The 22,073-nt window shown below is 39.9% G+C and overlaps 1 protein-coding gene across 3 annotated transcripts in view; it reads right to left on the bottom strand.

Moving 5' to 3' along the window:
- ctnnd2a (catenin (cadherin-associated protein), delta 2a) overlaps window positions 1-11,777 on the bottom strand; it is a 219,696-nt gene extending 207,919 nt beyond the window's left edge. For all 3 annotated transcript variants that reach the window (XM_046833632.1, XM_046833631.1, XM_046833630.1), the window contains exon 1: window positions 11,535-11,777. The gene's annotated coding sequence lies outside the window, so the exon portion shown is untranslated. The remainder of the gene's footprint in view (window positions 1-11,534) is intronic.
- Window positions 11,778-22,073: the final 10,296 nt, after the last annotated feature.

A 22,073-nucleotide genomic window follows, 5' to 3' on the forward strand; every position in this document is an offset into this window, starting at 1 on the left:
TAGTTCCCCTGATTCTCACAGCGATTATTTTATTCCTCAGTGTTCCGAGTGTCGGCGCAAAACTGTCCATCGTGTGAAAGCTGTTGAGTAAACTTCGAGGTGAACTGTCAAGATCACAGCGTGCTGAAACTCAGTCAAGTAGGAAAGAAATATTTTTAAACATTTTGGGTTTAGATTTGTATTTTGTGTGTGTGTGTGTGTGTGTGTGTGTGTGTGTGTGTGTGTGTGTGTGTGTGTATCACCTCAAACATCATAGCATGTCTCGCATAGTATGCGAGATTAAATTACACATCCTAGATCATCTAATCCCAGTAATTATGTTCTGCCTAATTAGGTTCTTTGAACACAAGTGAGAACGTGATTAGTACAGCAGGATCTTTCGAGTTGTTCCAGATAATTGTGCGTTCACGTGTTGCTTGAAAAGACCATATAGTATATCCATGCTAGAAAATATGGGAGGTGGTAGATCAGTTATTCATTCAATGGACTTTAGATCTGAAGTTCAAATCCCAGACACACCAAGCTGCCACTCCTGGGCCCCTGAGCAAGGCCCCTAACCTCACAGTGCTGCCATCTGTTGCCGTGTTACAAAACTAATCTCGACAATTTTTGATACCACCTCATAAAGCCTGATCTAATCCAAAATGGTTCAGAATAAGCTCTGACGGCAAATCGGCTCGAAACCATGTCTTTTCCACGTAAGAACAGAACCGTAAACAGTCATGAGCAACAAACGCAGTACAAACAGTGAAAGAGTTTGCCACTCGTACATATGCTGATCAATTGTGAATGTGAAACAGGCGCAATGGTCATGTGGCTGGTGAGAAGGAAACTCTGGAAATTTCGCTAAACTGGAAAAAAATGTTTTCCTCTAAATATTTTTAGTGCATCTTAGTGGTAATATTTGTCAAATATTTACATAGGGCCAGCATCTTCTTTCTCTTCGCGAACTGTAAAACCTGCCTCATCACCGTTGGTCCCCTGTAGAACCCTACAGCGTGTCGTACAGCAGATATTCGGCATATGTGAGCTCCTGACTGAGTTTGATGGCGCCGTGGGCGAGAGGATGACAGCTCCAATATTCGGCCGAGCCTCTGGAGAATATAATCGGTTTGTCCTCGAATGTGACAAACAGGGACAAGGCCGTGTATTATCTCCAAGGTCGACCTGATTCCAGCACTGAAAAGAAGTGTCTCACCAAAGGAGCCTTTCTGCAGCTTATCGCTCCATGAACACACTCATTTAGACAAAGGCCACAAGAACAGTCCCAAATTTCGTTTCTCTGAGGCGCCGCAAAGGAGATAAATTCAATAATCGCGCCGTGCCGACCGTACAATATCACCACTCTGACAACAATAGTGCTTTCTTTCTCACATTCTCGGGAACACAGGAGGGGCAGAGGGGCGGGTCGCTGCTGGCAGGAGGCAGAAATTATTTTTTTTGTCATTTTTTTTTTTATCACACAATGAAATTAAGGGGCAAAGGTTAAATGCATTTTTTCTCCCCTGGTAATATCTTAATTTCACAGCTAAAAGGGTTTCACATTCTCATAAAAGCTTTGAAAGGAAGAAAATTAACACCAAACACCAACCTGAACCTGGTATTTAAAAAAACAACCTAATTTTAAAGTTCATCTATTTCTGCATCTGCGTGTCAGAGATGATTCGTCTTCTTGCTTTGTTTGTGAGGAACTCGTGGTCTTTATGACTTAAACCTGAAACATGATTTTATCTGAAACAATTACGATATAGGAGAATGTGTATTTTACAAAACAAAGATGATCAACTCAGAGTATAAGATAGATGGATGGCTGGATGGATGGATGGATATAATATTTATAAAAATGTCCCTGTCTCTATTGTTTCCCTTGTTTTAAATCAGTCCTATTCTTTTTCCAAACCATCATCCATGTTTGATCACACAGTGCTGGCTACGTCCATATCTTAGATATATATACAGGGAGTGCAGAATTATTAGGCAAGTTGTATTTTTGAGGATTAATTTTATTTGAGGATTTAATTTGAACAACAACCATGTTCTCAATGAACACAAAAAACTCATTAATATCAAAGCTGAATATTTTTGGAAGTAGTTTTTAGTTTTAGCTATTTTAGGGGGATATCTGTGTGTGCAGGTGACTATTACTGTGCATAATTATTAGGCAACTTAACAAAAAACAAATTCATACCCATTTCAATTATTTATTTTTACCAGTGAAACCAATATAACATCTCAACATTCACAAATATACATTTCTGACATTCAAAACCAAACAAAAACAAATCAGTGACCAATATAGCCACCTTTCTTTGCAAGGACACTCAAAAGCCTGCCATCCATGGATTCTGTCAGTGTTTTGATCTGTTCACCATCAACATTGCGTGCAGCAGCAACCACAGCCTCCCAGACACTGTTCAGAGAGGTGTACTGTTTTCCTCCTTGTAAATCGCACATTTGATGATGGACCACAGGTTCTCAATGGGGTTCAGATCAGGTGAACAAGGAGGCCATATCATTAGATTTTCTTCTTTTATACCCTTTCTTGCCAGCCACGCTGTGGAGTACTTGGACGTGTGTGATGGAGCATTGTCCTGCATGAAAATCATGTTTTTCTTGAAGGATGCAGACTTCTTCCTGTACCACTGCTTGAAGAAGGTGTCTTCCAGAAACTGGCAGTAGGACTGGGAGTTCAGCTTGACTCCATCCTCAACCCGAAAAGGCCCCACAAGCTCATCTTTGATGATACCAGCCCAAACCAGTACTCCACCTCCACCTTGCTGGCGTCTGAGTCGGACTGGAGCTCTCTGCCCTTTACCAATCCAGCCACGGGCCCATCCATCTGGCCCATCAAGACTCACTCTCATTTCATCAGTCCATAAAACCTTAGAAAATCAGTCTTGAGATATTTCTTGGCCCAGTCTTGACGTTTCAGCTTGTGTGTCTTGTTCAGTGGTGGTCGACTTTCTGCCTTTCTTACCTTGGCCATGTCTCTGAGTATTGCACACCTTGTGCTTTTGGGCACTCCAGTGATGTTGCAGCTCTGAAATATGGCCAAACTGGTGGCAAGTGGCATCTTGGCAGCTGCACGCTTGACTTTTCTCAGTTCACGGGCAGTTATTTTGCGCCTTGGTTTTCCACACGCTTCTTGCGACCCTGTCGACTATTTTGAATGAAACGCTTGATTGTTCGATGATCACGCTTCAGAAGCTTGGCTATTTTAAGACTGCTGCATCCCTCTGCAATATATCTCACTATTTTTGACTTTTCTGAGCCTGTCAAGTCCTTCTTTTGACCCATTTTGCCAAAGGAAAGGAAGTTGCCTAATAATTATGCACACCTGATATAGGGTGTTGATGTCATTAGACCACACCCCTTCTCATTACAGAGATGCACATCACCTAATATGCTTAATTGGTAGTAGGCTTTCCAGCCTATACAGCTTGGAGTAAGACAACATGCATAACGAGGATGATGTGGTCAAAATACTCATTTGCCTAATAATTCTGCACTCCCTGTATATATATATATATATATATATATATATATATATATATATATATATAAAAACTCTTACAATTCTTTGAAAGAGTTCAGTAAACACATTCTGAGAGAAAACCTTTCCTAGAAATCAGAATTTCAGCTCGGGTCACTGCCATATCCTTCAGATGTCCGTGTAAGGTTCCTCTTGGTTATCTGCTTTCCTGCAACCTTCCACAATCATGGTGGCAGAATAAAAGTATGTATGTTGTTCTTCCATGTTCTTCTTACTTCCTGATCGCTTCAGGAGTGGAAGAATCTGGAGTTCTGTAATGTGATCAAGATCACATCATCTGGAGATCTTTGATGGGATTGTGAACTGGCTAAAATATGGAAAAGGCTTTTATTTATTTATTTATTTATTTATTTATTTATTTATTATTATTTATTTTTTTTACTTATATCCTTTAGATAAAACTGCATTCTTTTTTGCACCAGTTTTGTCCTCGTCCTCGTCACCACGACGACGGCCACCCTCGACTCCCGGTGGAGCTCAGCAAGGAGCCCTGTAATCACAGACGGATCGATGTCATGGTAACGGCACTGCTAATGGTTGCCACAGTTTCGAGCTGCAGGGAGCCGGTGCTGTGATGCTCGAGCGGTGACCGTCACAGTGCTCCATGAAGCCTCCTTTAAAAAACTCAGCTGAGCTTCACCTGATCCGGGGTCAAACCTCCACACTGCTCCAGCGCTCGTTATTTACTCTGAACGAATTTCAGATTTTTTCTCTGTGGATCTCTTCTGTTGGTTTTACTTCTTTAAGCGAGTGTGGAAAAAAAACATCACTTTTCTCAGGTCTATGAAAATCCTCTCATGTTTTATGACATGAACATATTCTGAAAAAGTCAATATTTTAGGACTGGGCAAAGAAAAGATAATAAATTCCACAAATCTCATTTTCTTGGTCGTTTGGTTTTAATATATGCTTTTTTAACACAGAATGAATCTCAAAAAGCTTCTTATTACCTCTCCATGCTCACTACTGAGGTTGTAACCACCCTACATAGGGTTTCGGCTGGTGGTCTGCAAAAGTTTATGGACACTTCAGCATGAGATTAAATGTTTTATTTAAGAATGCTTGTTATGTCGTCACATATCAGAGTGATGTATAATGCTGGGGTCAGCCATGTTTCAATGCCCCTGAAGCACAAAGATTTAAGGGCCTTGCTCAAGGGTCCCAAAAGTGGCAGCTTGGCCATACCAGGGCTTGAGCGGCCAACCTTCTGATCACTGACCTAGAGCCTTAACCACGGAGTTACCACCTCTGGTTTTCGCATATCTTTAAAGAGCAGCGTCAGAAATGATACAGCACCTCCAGAGCAGATAGGGTGAAGTGCCTTGCTCAAGGGCCCAACAGTGGCAGCTTGACAGTGCTGGGACTTGAACCTACAACCTTCCAATCAGTAACACAGAGCCTTATCCATTGAACCACCATTGCTTATATGCCTCTTTTTGAACGCCCCATTCCACACTTAGTCCTCATTTGCTGTTATAATAAGCTTTATTCTTTTGGGGAGATGTTCTTCTGGAGATTCATTTAGCCACAAGGGTGTTAGTAAAGTCAGGTACTGATTACATTTATCTGAAAGGTGTTCAATAGGATTGGAGCTGGCTTTGTGCACAAGTGCATTGTCATGCTGAAACAGTTTCAGGTTTTCTAGTTTAAATTTAATGCTACCACACACAAAGTCGTTTGGAAAAGAACCGCATGTGGCAGGAAAAGTCGCAATACTTTTGTCCATTTATGTCAGCATACTGTTAATTGCACTCTGAAGCATTGCATTGCACTAGCAGGATGTGCTAATTTGACGATGTTCAACATGTTGCATGTCTCTTCCCTGAAGTCTTTTTCCCATGCAGACAGAAATAACCCAATCAGTGACCCCATGGGAGGAGGTGCTAAAAATAGACTCCTAAACATAGACAGGCTCGATACACATCTTTGTAATGTACCCGTATTTTCCCGAGGACACAGAATAGCACAAGGTTTAGTTGCGCACTGTAAAACTCAACGGCACAGGTCGAGTTATCTGACGCTTTATCTATAAAAAACAAATAAGAGAGAGCCGTCAAGTGAAAGGCAAAAAGAGAAGGGAAAGAGAAAAAAAAACACGTCCAGTATGATGGATCATGCATCTGTAATCAGTACATTTCCTGCATCGCTGCTCGTACAGCACACTGCTTATTCTTTAATTCTCATCTTTGTATCTCCTCATCGCACGCCACGAGTAAACACGGACAGACAGATGTGACTCAGCAGACGAGGATCAGACGCTTGGGTTCTGCCTTTTAACAGGCTGAAAATGGGATTAAAAAAAAAAAAAATCTTTTAAATGGGAACGAAAATACACGGCAATTCCAAAACGACTAAAGGTATTAAACTGTAACGGTAGATGTTTTTTGGGAGGTGCATCCGTAACGAACCAACCAGACACAAAACGCTGGGAGTCTGCTGAGAAAAAATACACTGAAGAACCGTGAGAGGAACCAGACGCAAGAAAGATCCGGGTCTGAAAATCATCTCCACTAAATGACTCTGCTTTCTCAGAAATCTCATCATTAGTTACATGGAGATGATCTGATCCGGCATGTGATATCTGGAAGGCCCCAGAGTTTATTCAAGAACATACTTAATTAAACATCATCATAAAGTGAGTAAGTTTAGTGAGTTCTTGAATGTAGAAAAGGGCAGACAGAGCTTTCCTAATCGTTTCTGTCTTGGAGAAAGAATGATAACATTCTCTCTGATTGGTAGATAGTTAATCTACAGTAACATCTACGTTACATTTACTATTAATCTGGATAAATTTGCGATTGCATCTTTTTCTCTAGGTTTTTGTTTTTCCCTCCACCCCAAGGTGGAATTTCTGGGCCAAAAAAAAAATGTAAATCTTTTTTCCAAAATGCTTATTCCAAAAACCTTCTTACAACCCCAATACCAAAAAAAGTTGGAACGCTGTGTAAAATGTACATTAAAACAGAATGCAATGAATTGCAAATCTCACATTTTATTGAACATAAAACAAAAAAACAAAAAAAACATATCAAATGTTTAAACTGAGGAAATGTACCATTTTAAGAAAAAAAATAAAGTAAATTCGATCTTGATGGCTGCAACACGTCTCAAAAGAGTTGGGACTGGGCAACGTTAGTCTGGAAAAAGAAATTGTTATTAAAATTTGATAGGTGAAGAAACATTCTTAGGTCAGTAGGATGATTGGGTATAAACAGTGTATCTTAGAGAGTCTCTAAAAAACGAATTAAATTTTAATTGAGTTTTGGAAACCATGGGCGCCAAGTCCTCCGGACTAAAGAGGAGAGGGACTATCTTGCTTGTTATCAGCACCCAGTTTAAAAAGCCGCATCTCTGGTGGTTGTTGTATTGTTGTAATTGTTAGTAGCTAAAGGAGATGAAACTATAATTCAGACTGAAGTAGACAACAGTGAGCTAAAAAGAAAAAAACTACAGATACTTGATACTTGTTGGATTAATCTAGAGCAATGGAAGCGATGAGATGACGGCTCTTAAACCAGATGCTGGTTGTGGGTCTGTATACAGTATCTGTCCACACAATCCTGAGTGTGCAAACTGAAGCATAAGCATCTGCATGTTGGCAAAGCAGGTTGGAAAGTCATAGAAAAATGAAATGTTGTCATAGTGATGTGCTATGAATATGATTTCCATTTCAAAGGGACTTTACACTAATAGCACCATGCCAACTCCCTGAAGCAAAACTTGGTAAACACCGGAGCAGTACTGGAGTCATAATTATGCTCTGAAAAAAAAAAAAAAACAGAGAGAGAGAAAGTTTCCTGTCTGAAAGTCAGGCGTATTACAGAACCAATTAGGTGCGAAGTAGATTATATAGCGTACGCTCTCGATACAGTGTATAAGCCCCAATTACGGCCGCTAATATAGCGGATTTACTCTTTGACTTTTCCAGTAACTGAATTAGATCGGGTTTGTCTCTCATCAAAGTTAATGAGATCGCAAAAGATGGTGCTAACGATCAAAAAAGATGGTTAGCGACGCTTAGGCGTGTTTGTCCCGGCCTTGAGGTCGGTTCTAACCTGCTCCTGTCGTTCGTCATGTCGAGATTGGCGCGTAAATTTCCCGAGCATGCATTCGGTGTCAAATTAACTGTCAAAAAAAATGGAGGCCGGGAAGAAAAGATATTACCAGTGGTTAGAAACGTGACATGACCTAAGATGAGATTAATCATGTGTAACAAAGAGGGGAGGGGCAGATGAGGACTGGTTTTAGAACAGCAGCTCTTTTATTTTATTCTTTATTTCTCCAATTTGATAGTCGGCTAATCGAGTCAGCTGATAAAATGCGAACAAAAATGTGTGGAATCTTCGTGGACACGCAGGTGAACAAGACGCAAGAGCATCACTCGTACTGTTTTTCATTTCAGTGTAGTTTGTTAAACACGAACGTTCTCCTGCCACTGCTTTACGCTGAGCGCAGACGAATGTACATGTAAACCAGGAGCTTGTTTGCATAAAGCATGCTTATTTGCATAAACCTCAGACCATTTGCATACAACATGAAATGCTTGTTTGGTTGTTTTTTTTTTCTTTTTCTTAACTTTACAAAATTTGCGTATTCAGAAAAATCTCGACCTAAAATATGCTCCTGTGCAAAAGTTTGTACAAGACAAAAAATCTTTAAGGTTTCTTAGTAAAGGCACAAATTGATACTGTTGTATATAATTTACGCTTTGTTGTATATGTTAAAATAAATAGCCCAGGATAAGATCCTTAGTTATATTATAAGCATAATAGATTTGATGATGACTTTCCTGATTAAGAAAACACAAAACTTTCTCTGGCATTTTCAGCTCATCAGGAAAGGGAATGCACTTTTTTTTATTTTTATGTGCAACATGTGTCATTTTGAAGCTCATCAGCATTACAGATACTAACAACCGACAATAAAAATTACAATTCAGTGCGAATGAGTTATCTTGTCTTCTAGCAGCATTGTGTACTCATGATGACCTGGCCACAAGTCGATTACTCTCCATCACAAACAGTCCTTGAGAAACATTCATAAAGTCCATCTGTTAAATTAGCACTGCTTCACAAACAAACCACCAAACAAACAAAAAAATCGCCTGTTCTGTTCTCTGCTATTAATCTTCGAACACATGGCATTATTCTAGCATGCTGCCTTGCAAAAAAAAAAAAAAAAAAAGGAATGGGAGAGAGAAAGAAAAGAAAGAAAGAAAGGAAGCAACAAAACAACGACAGTCTCAGAATGAACACGGGTGTGATGGCATGGAAGACAATCAAGAGAAATGCCTTCTGGCAGCTCGCTCTGCCGTACCAGAAGCTCCAGTGACAATTACCCAAAACACAATCTGACTGAATCATCTGATGGAAAACACACCAGAGAAAAGCACCATCCTGTGAGACACTGTGATTGAGGAAAGATGACTTTAAGTCTATTTTTTCAGTTGAAAATGATACCAAAGAAAAATTTGTACGTATTAGTTTGCTGCTGTTAGTACGTAAAAAAGGGGTGTGGTCACACTACGCTTTTCATTCTATTAACATTCATTAGACTGACACTGTTAGAATTTTAAAAAGGGGCGTGGTCATGCTACGTTTTTCGTTCTATTCACATTCATTAGACTGGTGGTGGTAGTACGTTGAAAAAGGGCGTGGTCACGCGACACTTGTCGTTTTATTGATGTTGAAGCGAACAATGGTGACAAAGACACGGAGCTGAGAAATTCTTCATTTAAGTTCAAGTTTGGTGACCTCTAAAGGCCAGAGAATTCGTCTCACTTGATCACAGAAAAGACCTTCAGAAAATACAAGATGGAGAAAGCACTGATGATGACGTATTGTCCTGTTTTACACAATCAGAATATAAACTCAGCATCTGAAAAGCAGCTGCCTGATTTGCTGTGTCTACAGGATCAGATGCTACATTTTACCATCAGGTTACCACCGTTTCAGCAGCAGGTGTCCGAAAAAGTCCTTGATTCGAAGTCTGAAATTCAGTTCAGAAACATGAAAAAAAAAAAAAAAAAAACTGACTCCAAGATCTGAGTATTACCTAAAAAACATGAGCTTGTTTTCTCTGGCTCAAAAGCAGATCTTGATATAATAATATCATCCGATGTAAAGATGGATGATATAAAACATGGTGACGTTAAAGTTTTCTCCTGGAAGTATTGTATTTCCAGGAGCAGCACATCCTGCAGTTTGGTATTCCTCCTATACTACTGCAATTTGGCCAACAATTACAATATTTATTAATGAAATTTATGATGCTCTGTAAGAAAGGTTACTCCTTATTTACATTATAGCAGCTGTAAACATCCTTTCCATCACCAGAAAAGTGCTGACATTTGCATAAATCAACCTCTTAGAGGAAACTCCACCCTATCAGCAATCACGTGTGTGTTCATCGTAATTGAACATATACATTTGTCATGAGGTTATGTGTTCGTCCACCACATAGGTCCCCGTGCACGAGCTGTCGCTATGGATACGATTACTTATTAGAACCAGCGCGATGGTATGAAACATGTCATCACACAGTCTGTTATAAACCTCGTTCGAGATATTATTAGGATCACGTCCTACGGCGAGTCATATTCGTAAAAAAGGCCGCTGAAACCTGGAACCATCCCGGGATGACCTTTGACCTGCATAGTCATTCACCGCAGCCGCCGAACTCCCACTCGAGCATGACTCATTAAACATTTAAGTGTTTGACTCGGTTTCAGCTGCAACACCAACAACTCATTAATCTCGTTTAGCTCAAAGAGCTGCAGGATGAACGTTCACGTCTTCAGTCTGATACCCATGTGAGAAACAGACAGAGCTTCGAAATATCGATGCACCACAAAGGATAAGCACTCGTGAGTCCCAGGTGAGACACTCCTGTGAGTCAACAACGTCCAGGAGATGCTTCCATGGCAGCAAACATGACCTGACACTGTAGTAATGTCAGCAAATTTTCACTGCTGACATACTGAACTTGAACTACTACTGTAACAAAGCGCTGGAGAGTTCAGCAGCATTTGCTGAATCCATGCTCAATCATGGAGTTTCCGGTGCCAGTGATCATGCTCACATCATGGGTGTAGTACCATTACATGTATCTCCTTTTACTTGTAATATGTACCTGCATGCACCTATATGGCATGTGACAGATGCAATTTATCATTCAAACATCTGAGCAGCTATGGGGTTGAAGGACTTGCTCCGATGTAAATGTAAACCACTATGTATACAGGAATGGTGCCTGTAGTATAATTTTCTCAGCTTGTACAAAGACCCAGTTATGTAGTAAATATATTATTAATGATATATATTATAGTCAATAGTGTGGTACACCTCATTATTGGTACCACCACAGGGACAAGGACGAGTACCTTTGATTATGCAAGTCTGTATTGCTCAGCTCTTTGGAATGAAACCTGGAATCTTCAAAAAATTCGGAAAGCAAAAAATTGCAGCAGCTCGCTTATCTAAATGATGGTACTTTTGGTACCTAGGCATCACCTGGGTGGTCCCATTCTCAAATGAAGGTTTATAAACTTTTTGATGCACGTTACATCAAAAGGACATCTGATGTACCTTTAAAGCTGGACTCCAAAAACCTGGACTTAAAATTACCCTTATTAAATTTATCAAAAACCTTGAGCTGGTTTAGATAAAAACAGATCTATCACGTGCGTGTGTGTGCGCGTGTGTGTGTGTGAGAGAGAGAGAAAGAGAGAGAGCGTGTGCGCTCATTTTGCTCCAAAACTCTCTAAGCGCATCGATCCAACATCGTTACATTGTTTCAAAAACACATTTTTCTCTTGCCAGAAATCCCAGACCGGAACATGCATCATGCAGTGAGTCTAGAAAGCCATGTAGCTTATCAGGCTCCCGACTTCCGCCCATCCACACTTCCTAGAGCATCAGATCATGATGCGAGCTGGAAGAAGAGGCGGAGAGAAGAAGCGGGATGGATGCTGCGCACTCACCAGACGAGGAGTAGAGGAAACGGCGCACTCCTCTCCGGTCCTCTCCTCCGCGCAGCTCTCTCCCTTCTTCCTCTTCTCCTCCTTCGCTCTAAGTCCTGGATTCACCAAAAGAAGGATGCTGTTCTCATTGGGGTGGATGGAGATGGATCAGTTTGGCCGGATAAGAGCGGAGAGAGCGCAGCGTGGATCACCGAGACGGAGGCAGAGCGAAGCGGCGGAGGCTTTTTCCCCCGTATCACACACACAAACGTCTCTCTCTCTCTCTCTCTCTCTCTCTCTCTCTCTCTCTCTCTGTCTCTCTCTCTTTTTCTTTCTCACTCACTCACTCACACACACGCGCGCATCCACAATTTGCAAGATCTTTGAGCGCCACCTGCTGTTGCTTGAAAAATGGATTTGCGCACTTGCTCTGGTGACGTGAGCGCAATTAAATGCCAGATTCCCTTCATCAACCTTGAGATTCTCCAAACGTAGATAAGAGTTTTGACATCTGTCATACACATGCTTTATTAGTCACTCCTAAAATGTGCCGTCACTTGGGGTTTTGTGCGATATTTCATGTCACATCGGGTTACACCACATTGTTGTTTTGTTGTGTTGTGTATCTGTGTGTGTGTCACTTCATACTGTACCATGTGTCTATATATCCTTATAAAATTGTGGGGGAACCATCAAGTCATCTTTATTAACAAGCGTTAATACGTACATGCTGGTTTGATGATCAGGTTAAACATTTGGCGCATTTCTGCTGAATCCTGGCACCTTCTCTGAGTCGCACCATCTGCTCCCGAGTCCAGGAAATGCCCAGAAAGTGTTAAGAAATGATTTTGGATGGAATTAAAACTGAAATTCCTGTGTGGTTAGAATTAAGGGTTGTCTTGTTAGTGTGCTGGTGAAGTGGGAAAGTTTCTGCTTGGGAGCTCTAATTAATAATCACAATATTTATACAAACCAGATTAAAATTTCCCAGAATCCTGGTCATGCAATGGAACACCTGATAATGATGTAAACATTCTGTGATATACCGAAGTCTTATTATGCTAATATTTAATATTCCGGACAAAAACATGAGGACTGAATGTTTCCCTGGGTTTTTACGGAAGTCCTAAAAGGCCATGCATTAGAATATATTTCTCTTTCTTGTGTTCTCGTGATCACAACTTAATTTCCCACGTGATCTTCACATAACAAACATTGTTTTGTTCAAGAGGAAGCAGCAGCATCACAGCATCATGGATTATAACCATAAACATTTATTTATAACATTTATTTATTATCCATGATGCTGCCTTTGGACATGATCTTATGCCAAATACACAGAAAAATCAAGATCGTGATCACGAGGAAACAATGTTTACGTAACGAAGAAACAACTTTTTGTTATGTTGAGATTTTATACATTTGTGCACCTCAACCTTTCTATTTGAAAACATTCAGAATAATATTTTTAAACGAATAATATTACGCATATGATGTTTTATAGATTACTAGTATAAACGAAGACAGGCGATTATAATAGGAAATTATAATCGAATTATAATAGAATTAATTATAAGAATTAAAGTGTGACAAACTGTTAAATATTCTATATGATGATTTACCTGCTGGCTTGCTGGAGCTTTGAATCCATGTTTGCAATGTTGAACTGCCTTCAGCAGCCTTCCTTTATTCTTCAGTCTCTCTCTCTCTCTCTCTCTCTCTCTCTCTCTCTCTATCCATCTTTTTTTTTGTAAACACTTTTTTTTTTTTATAAAAAAAACAAGTGTGAATAAAGAGAACGACAGTAAGAGGTGAGTGATGCTGGATGTGACGCTACACACCCTGCAGGTCAAAGGTCAGGTGTTGGTCTATGTGATTACACGTGATGATGAAAATCAGCAGAAGAATGAAATCGATATTCCAGAAACCAAAGGAGAAGCTTCTATTTTCTGGTATTATTGGTATTTTCTGTCTACAACATTTAGTTATATTAGATCTGATCAGATACAATAATTCAATCAATCAATTAGAAGACAGGGAGCAATGTAGTAGCGACAGAAATGCAAAAACAAACTACCAAATTTCTAAGTCAGCGGATAGGGTGACCATACGTCCTCTTTTTGGGATTGGGATTTCTAAATCTCCTAAAATGTCTGCGATTTGGCCTTTACTTTCTATAGGCATCATTAATTGTATAAGTTTTTGCATTGCTTTTACATTTCTCTTTAGGCCACGCCTTGTTGCACGCCACCATTTTTCGGTCACGTACGTACGCACACAGCGCATAGCTGGTACTTTTAACATGATCAAGGACTTGATTTTTAAACTGCACGATGTCTAAGTGATGCTTTAAAAAGACAATGAGGGTTTAAAGATATTTATGGTGAGTTTGAGACACTCTGACCTACTGAAGTCTTCTGACCTGAGAATCTTCACCAGATTTCTGATCACCATATGCATTGTGTGCTCAAATCATTCCTAGCAGTCAGCTCTGCATTTGTACTTGTGGTTGCACTTTATGCTTTTTAAACTCCTGGTTCACACACATGCATTAATTCATACATTTTTTTAAAAGCTTTTATACTGTGCATTTTTTCTCGGTTCCTTCTCAAGGTCTTGAGGTTCTTTCTTGATGCCATTTACTTTTGGCGATTTTCTAGACAAGGATTTTGTTTGGTTTTCACAAGTCTTTCGCTCGAGTTTTTCCATGAGGGCTTCTATTCTGGGTTTTTAAAGTTTTATCTGGGTCATGGTTTTAAGGTTCTTTCTCAGGGGCACTCGCTGGGTTTCTAATTAAAACACTTTCCATGGATTCCTATTTAAGGTTGTGGTTTGGTTTTTATAGGACTTTCTCTTGGGTTTCTAAAGTTGTGTTTGGGTTCCTCTTTACAGTATTAAGGTTCCTTCTAAAGAGCATTCTTTAGGATTCCCCTTGAGAGTCTGTCTCTGGACATTCATCCTCAAGGTTTTTGTTTGGTTATCATATGCCTTTCTCCTGGGTTTCTCCATGAAGACATTTTCAGTGTTTAAAAAGATGAATCATGCTTCTTATGGTTCCTTCTTAAGGGCATTCTCTAGGTTTTCACCATGAGACACTTTTTTCTAGACATTCTTCCTCATGGTTTTTCTCTTGGGTTCCTCTGTGAGGGTTCTTCACTGGGTTTCAAGGGTCTTGGTTCCTTTAAGAAAACTTTGAAGATACTCCTCTTAAAGATCTTCCTATAATTTTTTTTCCTGCCACTTGCTCATTAGTGTGCAATTTAATTTTCTGCTAGTTGGAGAGGTTTGACACACATTTGTTCCTACTCAGGTTCTCATAAAGAACTACCAAACTAGCATTGATCCTCAAAAAAATCTGGTTCAAACCATGAAATCACTGCACATCTGCACAGACATCAGTTTTTTTCAGACTTCTCCACTATTACATGTTCTTTACCTTGCTCCTTGACTTCTGTGCACATGCACACATTACAGAAGTGACCAGGTCTGACACTGGAGACTCCTTCTGCCAATGTCAAACAACTTCTAACAGATAAATGTTTATCGCTACAGAACTGATAATGTGTTAGAGGGAGCGTGTTTAATATAAACCTCTCTGCTTCTGCTATTGAAAATTAAATCTGACTTTGTGCTCAAACATGCAGCAGTGGTGTAACTGTATTTCTCAGTTCACTGATCAGTGAAGGAACGTCTTTATGGAGCTCCATGACTGAGGTAAATGTTTGCACTCAGTCAACAGCATGAGGCTCTGTGTCTGTCTGCTCCTCACAAAAACCTCAACACATCATTTTAAGCAGTTTTCTTTCTCTACTTTGCTTTTCACATCTCATCAGAGCAGTCTATAAGCACAAGCTCCGATGCACTCCGAGTCTGTCTGATCTGCAGCTCGGCTTCAGGGAACACGGCGTCGCTGAGACACGGCGCTCTGTAATAACAGAAATGAGGAAACTTGAAGCTGCAGTGGATGCTTTTTTTTTTGTGTAGCTCAGACGGTGAGCAGGAGATTGAAATTCATTTCTAGGCATCGTAATGAATTTTGGAAAATGTCAGCCTGATCTGATCAACTATAACGAGTTTTTGAAGATTTCGGTGAATAGAAATTAGTGTTTTTGTATCACACATCATACAAAAGCAATTACAGTAACACCTAAAAAATGTTCTTAAGTTTTGCTTGTTGTGTGTAATTTCATGCCTGAAACTTCTAGAAAAGAAATATTTTCTGACGGAATCTCCAGCACTTTTTTTGGAAGAACAATAAAATAAGTGTGTGTGTGTGTGTGTGTGTGTGTGTGTGTGTGTGTGTGTGTGTGTGAAGGAGGGAGAACTTTGATAAAAATTAAGGTTAGCAAGCAAATAAAGACATGCTGCGAAAAATATGGCAATAAATATAAAGCAAAACATGAATAATCCCTGCGCATCACATATCTAAAGCAGTAGACTGTCTACTGTACACTAACGTCCTCCATTCCAAACACACAGTTAGAAAGAAAACAAAACCTCTTTCTTCATTTGATTATAATCAAGTCATCAACTGTTAATCGTATCAAATCGTCTCGGATATAAAACATGCAGAGTAAACAGTTCGCATGCCTTCGGGGCCAAAACGGAAAAAAGATAAATGAATTTTTTAAGAAGGGACGTTTAGCGTTTCAGGTTTTGATGGATGTTCTTCGATTATCAGAGAAATTTGCATACCCTCAGGGATTAAAAAAATGAGTAAAAAAGATGACATACATTTCTAAAAGACATTTAATATCTTAGGTTTGATAGATTTCTCTTTATGATCATTCACACTGCCATAAAACATTTGTTTTCCTTTTTTGTGTATATAAGTAAAATAAATTAATGTACAAATTGCACATTGAGATGCAATTTCTCACACTGTTTATCCATGTTCAGATGTAGCTTGTCATTACATATGTGTATTTCTATAGTTTTCTGTAGTGAGAAATAAGAGTATCATTTCAAAAATGTCCCTGCGACAGTGCTGCCATGGAACGGCATGAAAAGCACCTCATCTGATCTTAAAAGCAAAGTATAAGACACGTAATTTCACCAGAAAAGGCTGTGGTCTGACGGGTCAGTTTTGTTAATAACAGGTTCATTGGGAATTGAGATTTTTTTTACTCGTTTGTAAATTTGGTGTTTTTTAGGAGCGATTCTGTGCCATTTGCTCTCCAACAATACTTCTGTTTCCTGTTGACAAAATTACCTTCATTTGACAAATCAGAGATCAGATCAGTAATCTAATCTGAGCACAAAAGAGTAAAATTACAAGCAATTTATGCTGGAAATGGCCAAAACAATATTGTCAAAAGTTTGCGGACACCTGGTCTTAAGTATGACGTGTTTTTTAAGCATCACATTCCACATTTAGTCCCAGTTTTCTCTGTGTGTTCATCAGCCACAAAGGTGTTAGTGAAGTCAGGTGCTGATGAGGGTGAGAAGGTGAGGAGGCCTGGGGTGCAGTCAGTGTTCACATTCATCCCAAATGTGTTCAGTAGGGTTTTGTGCACAAGTGCATTGCCATGCTGGAACAGTTTGGGTTTTCCAAGTTCAAGTGAACACAAAATTTTATATATATATATATATATATATATATATATATATATATATATATATATATATATATATATATATATACAGTATATACACACAAACATACTCACAGCGGGTAAAATAAGTATTGAACACGTCACAATTTTTCTCAGTAAATATATTTCTAAAGGTTTTATTAACATGAAATCTTTACCAGATGTTAGTAACAACCAATGCAATCCACAGATTTTCCCACTGTATATATATATATATATTGCAACTATATAAATATAAACTAAATGCCAACATCGAGGATGCATACAAAGCCACGCCCCTTCCCCCTCTCGACAAATCAGATCACATACTGATCTCTCTACATCCCAGGTACACACCCCTGGTGAGAAGAGAGCCTCCATCAACCAGAATAGTAAGGAGGTGGACACCAGAGGCGGAGGAGGAGCTTAGAGACTGTTTTGACAGCACAGACTGGAGCGTGCTATTGGACCACCACGGTGAGGACATCGAGCAGGCGTCACAGTGTCTGACAGACTATATCCATTTCTGTTTAGATATTGTGATGCCCACAAGGGCTGTGTGTTGTTATGTAAATAACAAACCTTGGATCACCAGAGAGACGAAGGAGGTCCTGAACAGGAAAAAAAGAGCCTACAAAGAAAAGAATCTGGAAAAGAAAAAGCTGTTCAAGCTGAGTTGAGGTGCTGTCTGAGAAGCTCTAGAGAAAACTACAAAGCTAAGATAGAGGGGAAATTGAAAACAAACAATATAAAAGAAGTGTGGGATGGAATGAAAACAATTACTGGGTGTAAAAAAGGGGCTGCATCGGGAGGAGACAGTGTGAGCGAGCCAATAATCTGAATGATCATTTCAATAGGTTTAATTCATCCGCAAAGCCCCACCCACCTCATCTCATTCCCTCTATTTCCTCCTTATTCTACAAATGAACCTGCACTGGTGGAATCAGCTCTCCCTCATTACACCTCTCTTACTGAACATCAGGTAAGGAGAGAGCTGAAGAAACTGAAGACCAGGAAAGCAGCAGGCCCAGATGGGTTGTGCCCCAGGCTCCTGAAGACATGTGCAGATGAGCTAGGAGGTCCTCTCCAGCACCTCTTTAACCTGAGCCTGCGCCTTGGAATAATACCAACACTCTGGAAGACCTCATGCATCATTCCTTTGCCCAAGGCCAAGCAGCCTAGGGACAATAAAGATTACAGACCAATTGCACTGACCTCTCACATAATGAAAACTTTGGAGAGGTTAGTGCTGCAGTTGCTGAAGCCCCAGGTGCAACATGCCCAGGATCCACTGCAGTTTGCGTATAGGGAGAGGGTGGGAGTGGAGGATGCTGTCCTGCATCTCCTCCACCGCACTTTGTCTTACCTTGATGAAGGGGGATGTGCAGTGAGAATGTTGTTTTTTGATTTCTCCAGCGCATTTGACACAATCCAACCCCCAATTCTGCAGGAAAAACTCAGGAGTATGGCAGTCGAGCCATACTTAATATCCTGGATCATGGACTATCTGAAGGACAGACCCCAGTTTGTCAGAATGGGGGCCAGCCTTTCCAGAACACTTTGCAGCAGTGTGGGAGTACCTCAAGGTACAGTTCTTTCTCCAATGTTGTTTGCTCTGTACGACCGACTTCCAACACAACACAGAGGCTTGCCACATACAGAAATTCTCAGATGATACCGTCATTGTGGCCTGCATTAAGGAAGACAAGGAGGTGGAGTACAGGCAGCTGGTGCAGGATTTTGTTCTTTGGTCCAAGCAGAACCAGCTACTGCTAAATATTAGAAAAACGAAAGAACTAATTCTGGACTTCAGAAGACAACCCCCCCTCTCCCAGCCAATATGCATTAATGGTGACCTGGTGGAGACGGTCACGTCTTATAAATATTTGGGAGTGGTGTTGGACAAGAAACTGGACTGGAACGAGAACACCACCCTGCTCAGTAAAAAATGTCAAACCAGGATGTACTTCCTGCGAAGGCTGGCATCTTTTAATATTTCCACCAAGCTTCTTAGTATGTTTTATCAATCAGTCATTGAAAGTGCTCTGCTGTACGCTGTGGTGTGCTGGTGCGGCACAAGCAAGAAAAACCTGACCCGACTAAATAAGATCATCAGGAGGGCTAGCTCTGTTGTGGGACTGAAGCTGGCCTCAGTGGAGGAGGTGGCCGAACAACGGACATTGTTGAGACTTCAGGCAATCATGGACAATGTGACACACCCTATGCATGAGGCCTTCAGTAAGAGGAAGAGCAGCTTCAGCAGCAGACTTTTATCCCAACGCTGCACCACAGACAGACTTAGGAAGTCTTTTGTCCCACGAGCCATCAGACTGCACAACACTCTGTGTTGAGAGCTTTTACTTTATCTTTTTGATTAGGCTGGAATTCTGGGAAACTTGGCTTGATTTTGATTTTGGGTGATTGTTTATGTTTATATTTGCTTGTACCTTTTTATCATTTTATTTTTTATCTATTTATTGTGTTTTATTTTATTTTTTTAGGAATGATTGTGTTTTTATGTGTGGGCAGCTGGCCACTTAAAAATTTCCTTCGGGATCATTAAAGTTTATCTTATCTTATCTTATCTTATCTTATCTTAAAAGGTTTAAAGTAAACTAATTGCATACATTTACTGTTGTTGATGAATTTTTCCCCTCTGTCACCACATGCACACATTACAAAAGTCACCAGGAGCTGGAGGACACGGGAGACTCCCTCTGATAATGTGTTAGAGGGAGCGTGTTTAATATAAACCTCTCGGCTTCTGCTATTGAAAATTAAATCTGACTTTGTGCTCAAACATGCAGCAGTGGTGTAACTGTATTTTAGTTCACTGATCAGTGAAGGAACGTCTTTATGGAGCTCCATGACTGAGGTAAATGTTTGCACTCAGTCAACAGCATGAGGCTCGGTGTCTGTCTGCTCCTCACAAAAACCTCAACACATCATTTTAAGCAGTTTTCTTTCTACTTTGCTTCACGCATCTCATCAGAGCAGTTTATAAACACAATTCCGATGCACTCCGAGTCTGTCTGATCTGCAGCTCGGCTTCAGGGAACACGGCGTCGCTGAGACACGGCGCTCGGTTTTTCTTCTAAATGGTTGATGTAGAAATCTGCCACACTGTGTTTCTCTCAGAATCCTTTATTATCTAAAAACACTTTCCCCATATGTATTGTATTGATCTATTGTATTGCCGTCTTATGTGCCAGTCATACAGAAAAATAATTGTATATATTCGCATGTATGCTGTGAAATTTTCTATTTACTGCTCAGAAGCTGCAATGGAAAAGGAAAGAACCTGCTCAAGAACTAGTGACATTTTATTTTACTGAAAACGTGTATTAAATTACGTAACATAACATCTTATTAGGGCTGTCAAATTAATTAATAACTTTATAATAACATGCATTTAATGCAGCGCCTTTCTGTTTGAGTAATTTTTGTATAAGTTGGAACAAGTAAATGTAGTAAGGTTTCTGGTTATGTGGATGGATTCTAAATTAAATTTTAGAATACATATTCAGAAATTGAAAGAAAAATGCAAATAAATGTGTTAAGGTGCTTGTCAGGAGCAGAATGGGGGGCAACATGTCAGTCATTGAAAAGAATTCATTCAATGTCTAATATACAGTTCTGCGAACAAAACAAAACTTTAAAAGATTGAGGTAATACAAAATCAGAAGAAGTTCAACATTACATTACACAAGAGTACTATGTTGTACTACAGGTATTTACTGATGGTTCTAAGGATCCAGAGTCTGAAAGAACTGCAGCAGCAGTATATATTCCTGCTTTTAAGACAAAGATTGCAAAAAGACTATCAGATCGAGTGTCAGTTGCTCTCACTAGTCTAAAAAGTGGAAAATCTTAGGCAAGGCAAGACTTAATATTTAAAATCTTACTAAGTCTGTTTAGAATTAGGCAACTAAGGGGAGAGGTAACTTTCCTTTGGGTACCTGCTCATGTTGGTGTGGATGGAAATGAAGTAGTAGATTTGCTAGCAAAGAAAGCATTAAATCATAAACAAATAGATATTAAGGTAGCGTTAAATAAAGCTGAAGTAAGTAAAAATTAAGAATTATGGAATAGTGGGTCTAAAGGAAGACATCTCTTTCCGGTACAGGAGTATGTTGGAAATGAGAGGAAGAGATTTGAAAATAGAAGGATGTCATTATCTTAAGATTAAGAATTGGACATACAGCATTAAACTGTAGTCTGTTTTAAATCGGTAAACATGAATCCGGAGAATGTGACAAGTGTGGAGAATTAAAACAGTTAGGCATATTCTTAATGAGTATGAAAGGGACAGATTCCAATTCATTCAAGATTTAGGATGGATAGAAACAATATTTCTTTAAAAGTACTGTTAGGAAATGAGTGTAAGCAATCAAGAATTTAATAATTATTATTGAAATACCTCAAAACACAGGAACAATAGATAGAATTTAGGTTTTAATTTCTTTTTTTTAAATGTATTTCTTTCTTCCAAATCTATGCTCACTTCACACTCCAGATCAGTAGGTGGCGGTAATGCACCTTTCCGTTTGCCAAACCGCCATAAAACACGATAGAAAAAGAAATGTTGAGTCGCAGCTCTGATGACGTCAAAATGTTTACGGAAGCGGTTTTGGGATTCATCGGGAAACTAGCGGATGATTCGGTACAGAAAACCATCATCAGAACGTTTCCACAACCAGAAGCCGTGGGTGGATAAAACCATCAGCGATGCTCTGAGATCCCGTTCCGCTGCCTACAACACGGGGCTCGACACCGGGGACATGGACGAGTACAAGGCTGCGTCTTACCGTGTGCGTAGAGCGGTAAAGGAAGCATTTTGCCAGAGATCCACTAGAGGGCACTCACCGAATCAGTGGCCTCATGAATCCCACACACAGATTCGGCTGATTCACTACACGCCAGCGCCACGGTTCAGGTGGTTCAGGTTGATCAGTCGGGTTGCCAACTTCAGCAAAGGAAAATAAAG

The sequence above is a fragment of the Silurus meridionalis genome, chromosome 21, assembly GCF_014805685.1.
Source record: "Silurus meridionalis isolate SWU-2019-XX chromosome 21, ASM1480568v1, whole genome shotgun sequence".
In the NCBI taxonomy this organism is placed as follows: domain Eukaryota; kingdom Metazoa; phylum Chordata; class Actinopteri; order Siluriformes; family Siluridae; genus Silurus; species Silurus meridionalis.